Here is a 16,224-nt window from a genome sequence, read left to right as displayed (position 1 = left end):
CTGCCATACGGCGACTAATTTCTTTTTGGGAAATACCTTCAGCAGTCAAAAACCTCAGGGCACCACACTGATCAACTTCTAGAGCGTCCCTTATGCGCTCAACCATGTTCAACCCAGTGTATGAGAGCATTAGACAACTTTCATACGCACAGCTGCGTGTCATTTTTGTAATAGAGAGATGCCTCTGTGTCACGTGCATGCCTCAGATAATGGACCGAACAATTATTGCGCGAGGTTGGTTGGCTCACTTTAATTTTAGTTGCCTTCGTACATTAGAAATGCGGAGACAATGGAATATACAGATGCGAAGATACAGCTAGATAAAAGGCAAAAACGTGTCACTGTAAACAAAGTCCACTGCACGTATACGCAAAAACCCGCAACAAGATATTTAAATATACGTATAAATCTGCAATAAATCTACTTATCTAAAAAAGTCACTGCATACAATGCGTCAAACAAGGCAAATAAACATGTTGCGCAATAAGAGATTCACAGAATCCTAGATCTCACTTCCATTCCATCCACTGCCCCCGATGTATCGCGCGCTACGGAAGGCGGTGCGCTTGCTCCCCGCTTTTCTCTTTTGCACACACAAGACTGAGCCACCATCGTCGTCTCACCCATTCCAGCCCACCCCCTCCCCCTCCCTACGCTTTCACTCGCACATACAGCATGCGGCGCGCGATCACGATGTTGTCGCCCTTGGACTTCATACGAAACATGAGGGCGACAGCCGGAATGCGCCTGGAGTGTCGACGTATTTGCTATCGCAATGCTATATAATAAGACTATCCGGCAACTGAACCGTCCCGTGGCCCATTACTGTCCACAAAAGAAGTGACAAAATCGAACTTTCACCATACGACAATTTGCTGCGCCACAACAATGTCTTCTTTCTTTTATTTTGTGGGGCCCGGGCACCGAAATGAAAAAGCGCAAGGTATGTTGGCCACAATCGAATGCCTATTTTTGGCACCTAATGTAACTACCAAAAGAATATCGAAGAAAACATGAGACGCTTGTTCCGCCGAGAACCATACGCATACTGCTCGGTGTATTACACTGGCGCGACAATACTTCCCGGAGAGGTTGCGCTCAAGCAAACGCGGTGCAATTCGTCGAATCCCCACAGTGATGGCGGCAAGCCACGATAGTTTCTTTTTCTAGTCTGCTAGCCAGAAAGTGCCCAAAACTCTGCAGGCGAAAATTCACTAGGCCAAAGAAAAGCGAACGCTCACCGAAGTGCGCCGCGTGGTGGTCGGAGCAACACGAGAAAAACGCATGCGCTCTCGCTGCCTCTGGCAGCCCGCGGGTAGGGTAGCGAGTACAAAAATATTGAAGAGGCTCAATGTGTCCTCGCTAATAAAAGTCGAAGTAGAAAAAATAATTAAGAACGTAGTTACCTTGGCTGACTTTAGTGTCTTGACACGGATGCTTTGGCGTAGGTGGAGAAAAAATGTTGATATTCTTTTATGTGTCATGACGGCATAAATTAACTACCACAGCGTTTCTTCTCATCCGACCTCGCTGCTGGCTTTGTCAACTTGTCTGATAGTGTGTTGATTTGGCTTGTCTCGTTCTATGATCCGATGTAAGACTTTAGAAAAGTCAGTGCACCTTTGGCGTCCAATATTTATAGTAACATAAAACCCACAATGTTACACAATGGAAAATCTAAAGCACAACTTTGGAAATGTCAATGCATCTTTCACATAAAAAGTTTATGAGAACTTTATATCCACAAATTTCGGAATTGACATCCATGCGCTGCGTAGATTCCGCGGCCTCCTCAAGATGCCGTGGCGAGCCCGTTCGCCATCAAAACGCCCTTGAAACTTTGAGCTCGGTTGGGGCTGATTGCGTTATGTGACTCCCGGTGCATGGGCACTGCCACGAAATCCAGCCTGAGTTCGCAAGGTTCATGCTGAAATGTATTTTCGAGCGTTAAAAATACATTCTAGGGAAAATTCAGAATGATTTCCGGCACCTGGAAATGCTTGGGTGGGCGGTGCATGGAGGGCAGGAAAAAATTTCGCGGGGGGGGGATGAAGCCCCATGAGCCCCCCCCCCCTGGCTACGCCCCTGATATATATATATATATATATATATATATATATATATATATATATATATATATATATATATATATAAATATATATATATATAATATATATATATATATATAAATATATATATAAATGTCAATGCATCTTTCACATAAAAAGTTTAGGAGAACTTTATATCCATAAATTTCGGAATTGACATCCATGCGCTGCGTAGATTCCGCGGCCTCCTCAAGATGCCGTGGCGAGCCCGTTCGCCATCAAAACGCCCTTGAAACGCCCTTGAATATATATATATATATGCATACACACCGGGTGTCCCAGCTAACTTGGACCAAGATTTTGAAAAAAACCTATGCGTTCTTCAGAATACAAATTATGTGGATGTTGTTAGCGTTTACCTAGACTTACAGTACCATTGTTTTGTTCTTCTTTGACTTCTTAGTCGAGATAAATTAACTTTTTAAATATAGCTTGAAACGTTCAGGCGTCAATGGGAAAGTTGTGGAGCTTCACAAATATTGCCCAACCCAGGTACTTCCAACGAGAAAGACATAGCGTGGCCGTTTTTATTTGGGAAAAACGAAAGTCCGCGGAGTTTAATTACTACCACGTGATAGCGCGCACTGTGTTCCCAAATGCGCCGCGATTACAGCGCTCTCATGAGTGATTTGTAAAAATATCGCCAGCGCCGTCCCTTCCCTTCACTTAGGAGAATGGGCTTCAATCTTTGCTCGGCTCTGACATTACCGGCAGCGGCTGGCGACGGCGCTTTGAAAATGCGCTTAGTCAGCAGCCGGTCGCGCCTGTCGCCGAAGAACCCGCCGTCACCAGCCGTTTATTCCGATATGACGAGAACAGCGATTTTTTTTCCAGCGTTCAAGTCGTAGTGGAATAGAAAAAATACACGCAATAAATGCATCATACATCTGGACAATTCTTTTTAATTTAATTATGGGGTTTTACGTGCCAAGACCACTTTCTGAGTATGAGGCACGCAGTAGAGGAGGACTCCGTAAATTTCGACCACCTGGGGTTCTTAAACGTGCGCCTAAACTAAGTGCACGGTATTTTCGCCTCCATCGAAATGCGGCCACCGTGGCCGGGATTTGAACCCACGACCTCGTGCTCAGTAGCCCAACACCATAGCCACTGAGCAACCACGGCGGGTCGCTGATTTTCTTCCAAGCATTGCTAGCGGCTAGATGCATGTGAGCTCGACTGTCTATTACTGTCGTGCCGCGCAACCATTTCGAAGAATTTGTTTGCAGTGCCTAAAGCATGCCGTTCCCAAGCGAGCAGAAGGCGAACGTGGTCTTAGCCTTGGGAGCAGCACGTGGTGAGAAGGGGAAAGCTGCCAAGGCGTACCGAAATTGGCAATGTGGGCAAGACCTAGCACGAACACAATTATGAGGAGTTACTTGAAAGAAACAGGTAGCTTCAAGAAGACGAGGCACAGAAAGGGGACCATCAGTGAAGAGGCTGAAGGAGACGTTTTGCAAACCCTCATTCCAGCGTGCCTGATCTGACTGGTGAGGTCGGCATTTCAGTCTTCACTGTCAAGAGTTCTCAGGAAGGCCCATGTGTATCCGTGTCACCTCCAACTGCATCAAAAGCTGCGAAAACGAGACTTTCAGTGGTGGCTTGATTTCTCAAATTGGATGCTTGGGAACAGTGACGAAATAATGGGCCTTGTTGACAAGGTGCTCTGGACAGATCACACAACCTTCTCCAGAAATTCTCAAGTCAACTTTCATAATGCGCATTACTGGAGCGATACGAATCTGCGTTGAGTGGCACAGACCCGCACTCTAAGAAAAAAAGAGAGTAAAAAGTGAGTCACGGCAACTTGACTCTCTTTTTTCTTCCGAAGACCCACTTTTACGCGAGTAAAGTCAGAAAACAAGAGTCAACATTTGCGCATGGGTCGTTTGACTCTCAATAGCGCGCGAAGAGTCGTCGTGGAAAATTACCATTCCTCTGATATTTGAGATGAGTCTGGCGAGAGAAAGATTTTAATGCAGGAGAAGAAATACCAGATAAACTCTTCTGTTTTAGGCAGGCCCTCGGGTTCCTGTCCTGGTTGTAATGCGGTGTATCATTCTTTCATCCTTGTCATGTTCTGCAATTACTTCGAACTCTACATATTGATTTTCCTTGACCATGTTTGTTGATACCTCGCACGCTTAAGCGATAGCTGGTTTCCTATGCTAAGGAAGACCTGCATTTGCCACACTGGATTCTGACCATAAGTAAATCTAAAAAAAAGTGTTGGCTACTAAAGAGAGCACAGCAACGAGATAACAAGTTCAGTAGGCGCCCTCAACAGTGTCGATTGTAAGTGTAATTTCGCGACTTAAAATAAAATTTTGAAGATTTATGTTCAAAAATCAAGATCTTGTTATGAGGCGCACGGTAATGGAAAGCTGCAGATTTATTTTCAGCAGCTCGAGTTATTTAACGTGTACGGAATCCACGGTATACGCGCATTTTCTCATTCTGACCCCGTTGGAATGTGACTGCCGCGGTTGTGGTTGGACCCGTCACACCGAGCTCAGCAGCGCAACACCAAAGCCACTGGGCTACCGCAGTGCGTTGCGTTCCGCGACCAGAAACAAATTTTAGTATACGCAACGCTGCTTTGGAACCCCCTAGAAATATAAAAACAATAACACAGCAGTTTCACCCCAATGCTGCATGAACCACTGCACGAACTATTGCACGAACCAAGGTTCTTAGTTTCATCGGCTGAATAAACTGCAGTAAACATTCGCTTACTCCTGAAATTAGCAAGCACTGGGTCACGCGCGCACGTGCAAGTATCAACAGATCTCACTCAATGACGGCGAACACTCGCAGTCACAGCGTTGGCGTGATGAAGGGCGCGAGCAGAGCGGACCGAACGCTTGCCTCTTCCTTCAAAGCGTCTCCGAAAATTTGCGCTATCTGAGCACACCCTTACCTCCCCCCCCCCCCCACTCCCAGCTTTGCATCCATAGGAAATTATCTCCAAAACAGAGCGAGGGTGGCGCAAGACCGGGCTAGAGCAACGGCTAGAGGAGGAGAAGCGCGCTAAACTATAGCGCCTCCCTCTCCCGGCTTGCGCGCGTTTTATCACGTGACCTCCTTAGATACTTGACTTGGGGCGCCCATCCAGCCCGGCTCAGCCTCGAACACTTCCTTTAACGCGCACAGTCAACGGCGCGGGATGGGATCTTATAGCACTTGACTTTATACGTAAGCTCGCGGTAAAACCGACAGATATATTTCGACGGTTGTGCCCATATAACTGCTATCGCAAAATTCGCAATAAACAGAAAATTTTACTGAGGACCAACAACGCTGCTTCTCCACGTCGTGATACAGCGGTGAACGATATTTCGGGAAAATGTGTCGCTAAATCTCCGTCAAACACTACGCTCGCATTTGGTGACAGCGGAACGAAGTCGCAAGAAATTGTGGAGAAAATACCGGAGTTCTGGTAGCTTCAGGTGCACTAGATTATTCAGTAACGTCGGCGGCTTTGTAGTTATACCTTACATCACAGCAAACTGCACTGGACAGAGATCAAGGGCAGCCACACCGTTATAGCTAAGCAAATTAAGAACAATTACGCCGCGTCTTCCCACTTCGAGCACGCTCCGACAGTCCAACGATAGATATTTCAAACGTAACCGCACACGGACGAGCAAATTTTGCTTCTGCGAAGTGAACGTAGCTGGTATTTCAAAACGCGTGTTAAATTCACGGCTATTTCATTCGTGAGTATTACTTACGTGACGTAAAATTATCAGTGAGCAAAACAGTTTTTGTTTCAACGCAAGGAAAGAAAACCGAAACTAGTTGTGCGGATTCAAATGATCCAAAGCCGAAGCCGTCAATAGTATGACGCCATTTTTCAGTTGTGTTGCATCTCGCGCGAGTACGTTGTCGTCGAGTGGTGGTTCTTTATTCTATGGAGTGGTTCTGCTAGCGCTGCGTTAGGGGCGACTGCAACCAGGCGTTGCGGCAAGTTACGGTGGGAACTTCTGTCCGTGCTGTGTGATTGCGACGAGGACGACTGCCGCCAGCAGCGGCGTGTCGCCGATTTCGTCTTTGCCGACAGCTCGCCGGACCGTCACAAGCGCGGAAGTGTTGCGTTTTGCACTGCATTTTCCTTGTGATATGGGAGATCGCAACGCAGAGACGACCAGATGCATACGAAAGACTACCAGCGGAGAGTGACCTGTGCCATATTTCACTTAACCTCTCAGGTAAGCATATCAGCTTTTGTTCCGAGTTTACAAACGGCGCGTAATCGGCCCTTCCGGCACGGCTACATTTTACGTCACGTTTCTCTTGGCAGTTCACAGACGTTTCTTAAGCATTCGTGGGCGTATGTATGCGAAAATACTACTGGCAGACGGAAGCCTCAGGAGAGCATCTGAAATTATAGCAAAGCTGTACTGCCATAGATAAACACCCTTCTTAACGACTCCAATGACGAGTGGCCTGTCGCATCGAAAAATCCGTGAAATATCAAGTACTGCGTAACTTGAAGTGTAGTGTGACCAGTGTGACTTTCGCTGGCGAAGACAGGTTGTCGAAAAAACAGTAGTCTATTCTGAAGATTTACTAGCGCTTTAGGTATATTACCGCGAATAATAAAAACGCTACCGCGCTGTATGGCAGTGTCAGGCGATGTGGCAGCACATATATTTTCGTAGCAGTAAGGCGGCTGCATGCATGAGCGAACAGACACAACCCTTTAAAAGCGCTGAAACAGAACAAATTAAATGTGCATTTGGCGTCAAGTCGGAAACACATTGGCTTACAGTATAAGCCGATGTATAATGCTATTATTCTTTGTCATCTTTATTTTCACGGTTGTAAATATTTAGAAGCATGAATTTGCTGCAACCTTTATATAGTAAATCCTGCTAGGCGCACAAAACCTGGCTGTGTTGTGTAGAGAATTTGTGCTATTCCTACTGGATTTTCTATTTTAAGTCCGGTGTTTTATGAAAAAGAGGGTCTCTTTATTTGTAGTCTTATGTTAGTGCAGATATTTGGCAAGCAGAAATGAGTTGATTGCAAAGTTGTATCTCCCGGTGAGCTGCACATGAACCCAAGTTTATCCTGTCTTGGCTATTGTAAGGTGCATATAACAATTTTAAGTATATACAGCCGTAGTTGGCTTTGTCACTGTAGCGTATTTTGTAAAAGTAGAATGCTATGATTATTTTACTGTTTTCATGCAGAAATACCTTTTTTTTCTTGTACGAAGAAACGCTCACATCATTGAATGAAATGAGGTGTGGTGTATTTTTCTACTAATTTAATAAAGGAAATTTCTTCTGCGGTGTATCAGAGATTAGTTTACTTTCTTTTACTAAACAATGCATTATCTCCTCTGCTACTGCTGTTGTTCTGTGTATCTTTATAATTTTGAGATGTACTTTATTTTAGGTATTGAAGAAATGGCAACATCCAGAAGAAGACGCCATCTTATCCAGCACGTTATGGGTGAGACAGATGGTAGCAGGCACTTTTGCATATCTCATTAGCATATGATGCTATTTGTTTTAATTTTTGTGTCCACTTCCCTGGCCTTTTTCATTTTAGCATTATTGTGCAAAGGGTAATACTTTTACATCTAGATAGAGTAATCGTCCAAAAGAGAGAAACATGGCTGTAGGAGACGACACACATAAGCCTCCTTTGTCCGTATCTCTATGTTGCGCAGTTACTCTGTCATTATCTACCAACAAGCACAAATTCTTCATCAGCTACATTTACTAATTCTCCGTTATTACAATTTAATTGATACAACATTGAAAGTACAGAGGTTCACAGGAAGACAGAGACTTGAAATGATAAGAGCCGTAGAACAAGGAGCATCGCTGGAGCCAATGTTTCGACAAAGAAAAGGAGATTTTTCTTGCCAAACATTGGCTCCAGTAAAATTTCTTGTTCTATCGCTATTTACGATTAAAAGACAGCATTAGTGCTCTTGCTAAAGTATTATGCATTATGGAATAAAAATTTGCAGGGTTAAATGTCAGGAATGTGAAATTTCTTGTGTATTTTATTGCTACAGTGAAAGCCAGAAAAAAAAGATGTAGAGAACCACTATGTTATTTGTCACTACCCAGTTTGGCCAGCTTCATTCAGAGCTTGCACTTTGTTGCATTAATGACCACTGGAATTCATTAATTGAATTGCTTCGTGATTTACTTATATTCAGAGATATTGAACTTGTTTTAATGCAGCTTAACATAGTGCATGTAAAAAATATACAATGACATTTTAAGAGGCTTCCAGTTGACTAGCAAATCACTTGATGGTATGTGCTCAGGTTACCATTGAGCTTCCACGCACAAATCGGATGCACATTTTTTTTCATTGCTTGGATTTTCATAAACATAAGTACCATTTCTTTCTTGTCGATGTTCTAGTTGTGTTGTAGGACCTAACTAATTACATTTATTTGTATTGGTATCTATGTTACACAGACAGCTGAATTTTTCTTGTAAACTGGTAGCACTAAGAGCGTTTGTGTAAATTTGCTGCAGGTACACTCTGGTGGCTCCCGCCCCTGCATCCTACGACCACCGTGTCCTCACTATGTTCACTAGGGAGTTCGAAGCCTTTGGCGGCTCCTGCCACTGCGTCCTGCCACCACCGTGTCCTGACTACGTCCACTAGGGAGTTGGCAGCCTTCGTGATGATGCCAAGCAGGCTGGAAGCTGACAGAAAGATCGAGGTAAATACATGTAATTAAGTGGCAAATTTTTGAGTGAAGTGGCTTGTAGCCACTCAGCAATGAAAGAATTAACTTCGAAGCAGTTTAGACTCCCTGCTATCGGTGCAGGAATGCTCAAGTCCATCCATTTTGCCTTAACCGCCAAGAGGCTATGTGGATTAGACGAAATGCGATGCAAATTTTGAAACTAGTAGGAGACCACTTGTACAATTTTTTTCTTGCTTGACACAAAACTGCTTTGATAAAGCTTTAGCAATTTAAAAACAATACAGTGTACTTTCATACATGTTATTGGGCATAAATTTACTAGGACTGCCTCAATAGTAAGTATGCCGATAAACATACACCAAAACTTACTTTTTTTGCTAGTTCATCCTCATCTCTGTGCACTGCTTCATAATTTATCTTCCTGAAACCAGTTTTTGCATGCAGCACAAGTCCTAAATATGTGGATTACATAAATTTGCAGCTTTTGCTGTAAGCGAGTTCTATGAAAATAAAATTAATAGGCCATTTTGTCCATTTTTAATGACCCATAATAAACTGAGCAGTGGCTAATAAGCATTTCCATTTTTGGTGTAAGGCCTCTCTTTATTGTCCTGAAAAATTTTGCCCCCTTAATGAAGGAACCAATTTTTTGGCTATGCCTTTTATGATGCATAGTTTGGTGCGTTACACAAGTATTTCTTGAAATTAACATTTGTCCTATATAGAAAAGCCTCCAGATTTTCGAAAAGAAATTTCAAGTGGTCGTGTGCCAGGTCGGGACAACTCGCATGAAATAGCCTACTTACAGAAATAGGGAGGGCCATACCCGCCGTGGTTGCTCAGTGGCTATGGTGTTGGGCTGCTGAGCACGAGGTCGCAGGATTGAACCCCGGCTACGGCGGCCGCATTTCGAGGGGGGCGAAATGCGAAAACACCCGTGTACTTAGATTAAGGTGCACAATAAAGAACCTCGGGGGGTCGAACTTTCCGGTGTCCTCCACTACGGCGTGCCTCATAATCAGAAAGTGGTTTTGGCACGTAAAACCCCATTATTTGAATTTTTTTAGGGAGGGCCCAGTACACTTGACTTTATGTTAAGATACTATTATTGATCTACAAAAGAAGGAATGAAACATTCCGTCCTAGAAGCAGCTCTTCACATTCATTTACACTTTTGCACATCTGTATACCTCAAGTCTGGTGACCTGTGTCTGTTTTCATTATCTGCTATGTGCCGATGGTAAACTTCAGGTTTGCCCTATGATGGAGAATATTTTGTTGCTTATAGATATGGATCTGTGTTTTTCAGGTTACCTCGAAATCTTACCCAAGCCGTGCCACACACTTGGGCCAGGCCTCTTGCAAACGACGTATAACCAGGCTCAACGCATGATGTCGAGTGAGTCCGGAGATCGAGGCAACCTGCTGTGCAACCAGCGTGCAACCTTTGGTGACCCTCAACATGTTCCTCCTATTTCACAGCTGCACACAGCTTCCACCTATCCCAACCTCATCACCAGCTGTGCTCACTCATCGAACCAAGGATGAATGTTGGGGTGGAGTGATTTGAAGAGAGATTCTTTTTGTCTCTTCAAATCCTTAGCAAATACTTGTGCTATTATAATTAATATGTGTCTTTAGTGCCTAGTTTTTAATGGTTCCTTTCTATTAGAATTCTCGCCATCGATTCCTGCTATTATAATGTATGTCGGTCTTTATGCACAGTTTTTCATAGTTCTTTTGTACTTGTCTATGTAATTGATAGGTTCATACTTCTTGTTATACAGAAAGCTAAAATGCAAACTTACGGCATTTTTTTCTTCCTTTTGATAATCAACAGCACTGCAAAGTGTTCAAGAAATGTAACCCAACGTGGGCTCTGGTGCAGGAAAAATTTAAGAGCAATATAGAGTACTTATTTCAAACACCCATTATTTTTGGAAAAGTAAAGAATATAGGAGCACAAAAAAGAAAATATTAAACTAGAGAAACATGAGTTCCCCTCATAAGTCTGATAATAATGTGACTTCCCTTCACTGCAAAGATACCAGTAATATACTCGCATACAAGGTTTTAAACAAGAAAGCTATGATGCCCTTGGCATTTCTCAGTGCCTATTTGTCACACGGACGAATGTCAAAGGCATCGTAGGTTTCATGTACACATCGGTTGTGTTACACTTTTGAGTATTGCATTTCTCAAACACAAAGGTTTACAGCAGTGCTTTAAATAGCAAATGCATTTCCTAATTTATTAATGCAAGAGGAACAGTACAGATCATGTAAAAATTATTTTACAGACTATATGTCCATGGATGCACGCTTCTGATGACATAACAGTGACCTGGTCATGGGATCAATGACTTTATTTCATATTTAAATATTGGCTTCCAGGTCTGGGTTAGTCTCCTACACTGAATAGTGTAGGTTAGAGCCGATTTACTAGAGAAAGTGAATTAAACTAGGAATTATAAACATCAAAAGATCTTGTTTAGGAAATTAATGTGACAATCAGCAAGGTTCTTTGGGCATTAATTTCCAAATTTGTAGGAAATATTTTATGACTGGTTTCATTATTGTGAGAACAAATATTTGTTTATTGTAGCACTAGACTTGGCTGCCCCCATTTGTATACAACCCCTTTACAGGCTAAAAATTCATTGTGTTACCCTATTTACTCGCATAATGATCGCACTTTATTGTAAAAAAAATTGACTCAAATTCAGAGGTGCGATCATTACGCTGGGTAAATTTCCCACAAAAAGAAAAAAGTATATCCTCTGGCATTTGCTACGGGATGACAACACGTCAACAAAGAGGTGGCTGCCTCTTGCGGGACACAAAAAAACTGTGGGACACAAAAAAAAAATGATGGCCGGCAGAGCAAGCCGAACGCGCCGAACACGATTTTTTTTTCTTTTCGTGAGTACATTACGTGCATTCAAACAGTTTTTTCCGTATCAGTAATGAATAATATCTGCAAGTTTGCGGCAATAACATAGCCATGTCCACTTTGAGGGGACAGAAACAGATGGGCGCGCTTAGGTGCCTGTGACATAGGAACACATGGCGGGCATGCTGCGGAAACTGCGGCATTTGTTTTCACCACTATCCTAATATGGCACGTTTCCGCTAAGGGTGGGCGAATATTTTAGCTGCGTTACAAACGTCGGCGAATGAATAGGGTACACATCTAACGTATCACTGTAAACGTGGCTGCTATCATTGCCACTCGCGATTTGTTGCGTGCCCACAAGTGCAGACGAGAAGAAACGAAAGACGCCTTTTTTGTTGTTTTTGTTGACCACAACCATTACAAAGCCTACACATAATAAAGGCAAGTTTGGTTGTAGCTTTTTTTTTTGTCATATAAGTGCGGAAAGTGATTGAAGGAATGAAATGGGGCATCTGCTTAAGAATGTTTGGTGCGTGCAGACTGCTTGGTTTGTCTTGAAAAGTTGTTCGCATAGCAGTTGACAGATGGTAAGCGCGATCATTATTAGCTAGACTTGGCACATGACATATCGCTGCGGCAAGTTTGGGGTGCAATCTTACACGAGAAATAAAAAAACCGAATTTTGACATCAGAATTTAGGGGTGCGATCATTACGCGAGTGCGATCATTATGCGAGTAAATACGGTATTAGGTTGTTTTTGGTTGTGCGCACTCAATATTAAGGGATGCAAATGGTGACAAACAACAGAATGCAACAATGACTAATGAATGCAAGCAGGGCGTAGGACTTTTTAGGCAGATACGTGCGTGTGCTATTTATAAAGCTCCCCATGGTATGCCTGAAGGCATTTTCTAACACTTTGCTAGAAAACACTGACACCCACTTATTAAGTGGAAATACTCCTCAAAACAACTTTTTTTATATATTTGTACTAGAGATTTGAATGTACTGTCATTCATAAAGTGTTTTATTAGATTTGAATTGTCATTGATTTTTGTGTAGCTGCTGTTCTTTAGTTATGGTCCTACACAGTGGCAAAATATTCTTGTGGGCACTTTCCTGTGTATAAAATTTTCAGAAAGAGCTTCATGCTGTATCTTATTTAGCTAGTTATATACTGCAAAGTGATGACACCTATCGAAACGGCTTGTACAATTACTGGAACTATGGAAAAATATTAGGCCACATTAAATAATTTTACAGATTGCAATTTCAATTAGATATCAGCATTCTGCATATCTTGAATAGTATGTATGCCAAATTTCGTTAGTATAGGACAATTATAAGTGCATAAGGTTATTAACATTAACATCTGACGTCACGCTGTCTGGCTACAAGCCCGTAGCAAAACGTGAAGAAGGACGGGGTATCGCCGTACTGATTAGCAACAAGCTGACCCACATCACTCACGACCTTAACATGACCGCACATACAGTCGAATACATGATGATAGAGATAATTCCTAGCCCAACTAACCGCGAAAGTATATTCATCCTGAATGTCTACAGTAGTCCCAAAGCTCCCAGACAACGCTTCAAAGCCCTAATCACCAAGACCACGCAACTAGCGCGCGACTCCCCTTTGATCATAGCTGGTGATTTCAACGCGCCCTACCACACCTGGGGCTACCCATATAACACTAACAAGGGGGAGGAACTCTGGCGTGAGGCCATAAACCTAAACTTGATGCTAGTCACGGACCCAGCGTTCCCCACCAGATGTGGAACATCGTAGAGCCGTGACACGACACCGGATCTCACCTTTGTCAGGAGCAATGCAGCCGTCAAGTGGACGAACCTCGGGGTAGACTTTGGTAGCGACCATTATATCTTGGCCACGCACCTCCAAGTCGAGCAGAAGAGACAGCGTATGTTCCAGTACACAGACGGACAAATTTCGCAAAATTAGGGAAGAGCGAACGGAGTGTGTGGAGAAGCCTAGCCTCGAACAATGGGTTGTACAGGTTAGACAAGACATCAAAGCTACTACCAAAGAGGTTTGTACCGATCTTCCAGTGGAAAAGATGGACAGCCGTCTGGCTCACCTGTTGGAGGCGAAGCAGTCGCTCCTCGCCAGGTGGAAAGGACAACGGCTCAACCGTAGGCTAAGAAAAAAGATATCGGAAATCAACAGAACTATAGAGGAACACTGCAGAGCCCTTTCTAAGCAACAATGGGATGAGGTGTGTAACTCGATCGACGGGCAGCTGCGCAACGGGGGCACCTGGAACCTCCTAAAGCATCTCCTCGACGAGACAAACACTAAAACCAACCAACGCAACACACTGGCGCGCACCCTACACACAGCAAAGCGAGACTATTCGAACAATGAAATTTTATCCAAACTAGTGAAGAAGTACCTATCAGTCGCATCGGGCCCTACACCACCTTCCCCTGACTACGAAGGCTCCGACAACCCTGAGCTCGACGCAGAATTCGGGATTGAGGAGATCAGGCAGGCGCTCCATGCCCTCAACGGCAGATCAGCTCCGGGTCCGGAAAAGTTCACAAACAAAGCTCTACGGAACCTGGACGAAAAGTCCATCGAATACCTAACGGACATCATTAACCAAACATGGAGCAGCGGTAAAGTCCCGGAAATGTGGAAATCGGCCACCACCATTCTCATCCCCAAGCCAGGCAAGCCGCCCAGCCTCGATAACCTCCGCCCAATTTCGCTCACATCGTGCGTGGGGAAGGTTGCTGAGCACGCAATCCTAAACAGGCTTTCACGCTACCTGGAGGACCACGACATTTACCCGCACAACATGATCGGCTTCAGGGTCGGACTGTCGACGCAGGACGCGATGAAGCTCATCAAGCATCACATTATAGACTGTAATACGCAGGACACGAGAGCCATACTAGGTCTAGATCTGGAAAAGGCCTTCGATAACGTTCTTCACTCGTTCGTTTTGAACACAATCTCGAGTCTTAACCTGGGGAAGCACTTTCATTCCTACACGAGATCTTTCCTGTCAATGAGAAGCCACCCTTAAGATCGGGGACGTGACTTCAGACATGATCAAGCTGGGGTCTAAGGGGACGCCACAAGGGGCAGTCATATCCCCAACTCTCTTTAACCTCGTCATGATTGGACTATCCAGGACACTCTCTGCTAACGACGGTATCAGTCATACCATATACGCAGACGACGTTACCATCTGGTGTACGGGAGGTAGTGACGGACAGGTTGAGACGGCCCTGCAAGAGGCGATTGATGCTACCCAGAGATACCTTGAGTCCAGGGGCCTTCGGTGCTCACCGCACAAGTCGGAACTGCTACTTTATCGACCCAAGCGAAGAGGCCCGAAACCAAAGGGGTGGAAACCACTCGCCGATTGCGACATACACCTGCGCACAAACGACGGAGGATATATTCCGAGGGTGGATGCTATGCGGATTCTCGGCATGATGGTAGAGTCGAATGGTTCAAACAACCAGACAGTGCTGCGACTCACTAAGAAGACGGACAATGCCATCAGACTAATCAGAAGAGTGGCCAACCGGCAGCAAGGCCTCGGAGAAGATCACCTTGTGAGATTGGTACATGCGTTCGTAATGTGTCATTTCACTTACGTCGCGACTATGCACAACTGGCAAAGATCGGAGCGGGATAAGCTCAACGCATTAATCAGGAAAGCAATCAAGAGAGCTCTTGGCCTCCCCATATACACTCACACGGAACGCTTACTTCAACTTGGCATGCATAACACGCTAGAGGAAATAGCGGAAGCACAGGAGAGGGCCCAGTTCGTCAGGCTATCTACCACACAAGCTGGAAGACACATCTTACAGGAGCTGGGCGTTTCCCCCACAGTAATCAAAACAAAATTCTGTAGCATCCCTCGTGAGCAGCGGGACCGCATCATTGTCGCCCCGATCCCACGAAACGTCCATCCAGAGCACAACGTGGGAAGACGTCGGACGCGTGCGAAGGCTCTCCTGGAAAAGGCTCGTGAACGGGCTTCGGAGAACAGTTTCGTAGACGCAGCGTGCTACGCCGACGGACAGGCCTTCGCTGTAGTTAGCGTAGATCATGAAAGGCAAATAACAAACGCAATCTCGATTCGGACGACGTCCTCGGAGATCGCAGAGCAGGCTGCAATAGCGATGGCCTTATTGGACGACAAGAGGACATCAATCTACAGTGACTCCATATCAGCTGTTAGGGCGTTTGCCAAAGGAACCATATCTGAGCTGGCCCTAAGGATACTAGGAAGCAAGGAGATCAAGCCACACACATTGATCTGGTTTCCAGCCCACATGGGACAGATCGAGGGTGCCCCGCCCAACCTCAACGAGTCGGCACACGGAGCTGCGCGAGGGATCATCAACCGCGTAGCTACCGGGCAGCGTGACGCTGGAGCTACGGACAATCGGGACTCTCCTTCCTCCTACACCGAAATTATTAAGCACTTTTATTTGGCTCGGAGGATCTACCCCCTCCCACATTGCAAACTCAATAGA

The 16,224-nt window shown here is 44.6% G+C and overlaps 1 protein-coding gene and 1 long non-coding RNA gene across 2 annotated transcripts in view; both read left to right on the top strand.

Annotated features, from left to right (window-relative positions):
• The window catches only part of LOC135907594 (uncharacterized), a 258,333-nt gene that overhangs the window by 76,324 nt on the left and 165,785 nt on the right, over nucleotides 1–16,224 (top strand). The window lies entirely within an intron of this gene.
• LOC135907593 (uncharacterized) lies at nucleotides 7,504–10,262 on the top strand. The gene is made up of 3 exons (XR_010566067.2): nucleotides 7,504–7,571; nucleotides 8,621–8,811; nucleotides 10,109–10,262. It is a non-coding gene; the product is annotated as an uncharacterized lncRNA (long non-coding RNA).

Source organism: Dermacentor albipictus, chromosome 1 (genome assembly GCF_038994185.2).
Source record: "Dermacentor albipictus isolate Rhodes 1998 colony chromosome 1, USDA_Dalb.pri_finalv2, whole genome shotgun sequence".
NCBI lineage: Eukaryota > Metazoa > Arthropoda > Arachnida > Ixodida > Ixodidae > Dermacentor > Dermacentor albipictus.
The sequence above is the reverse complement of the archived record's forward strand: the minus strand, read 5'-3'. Positions and strand labels throughout refer to the sequence as shown.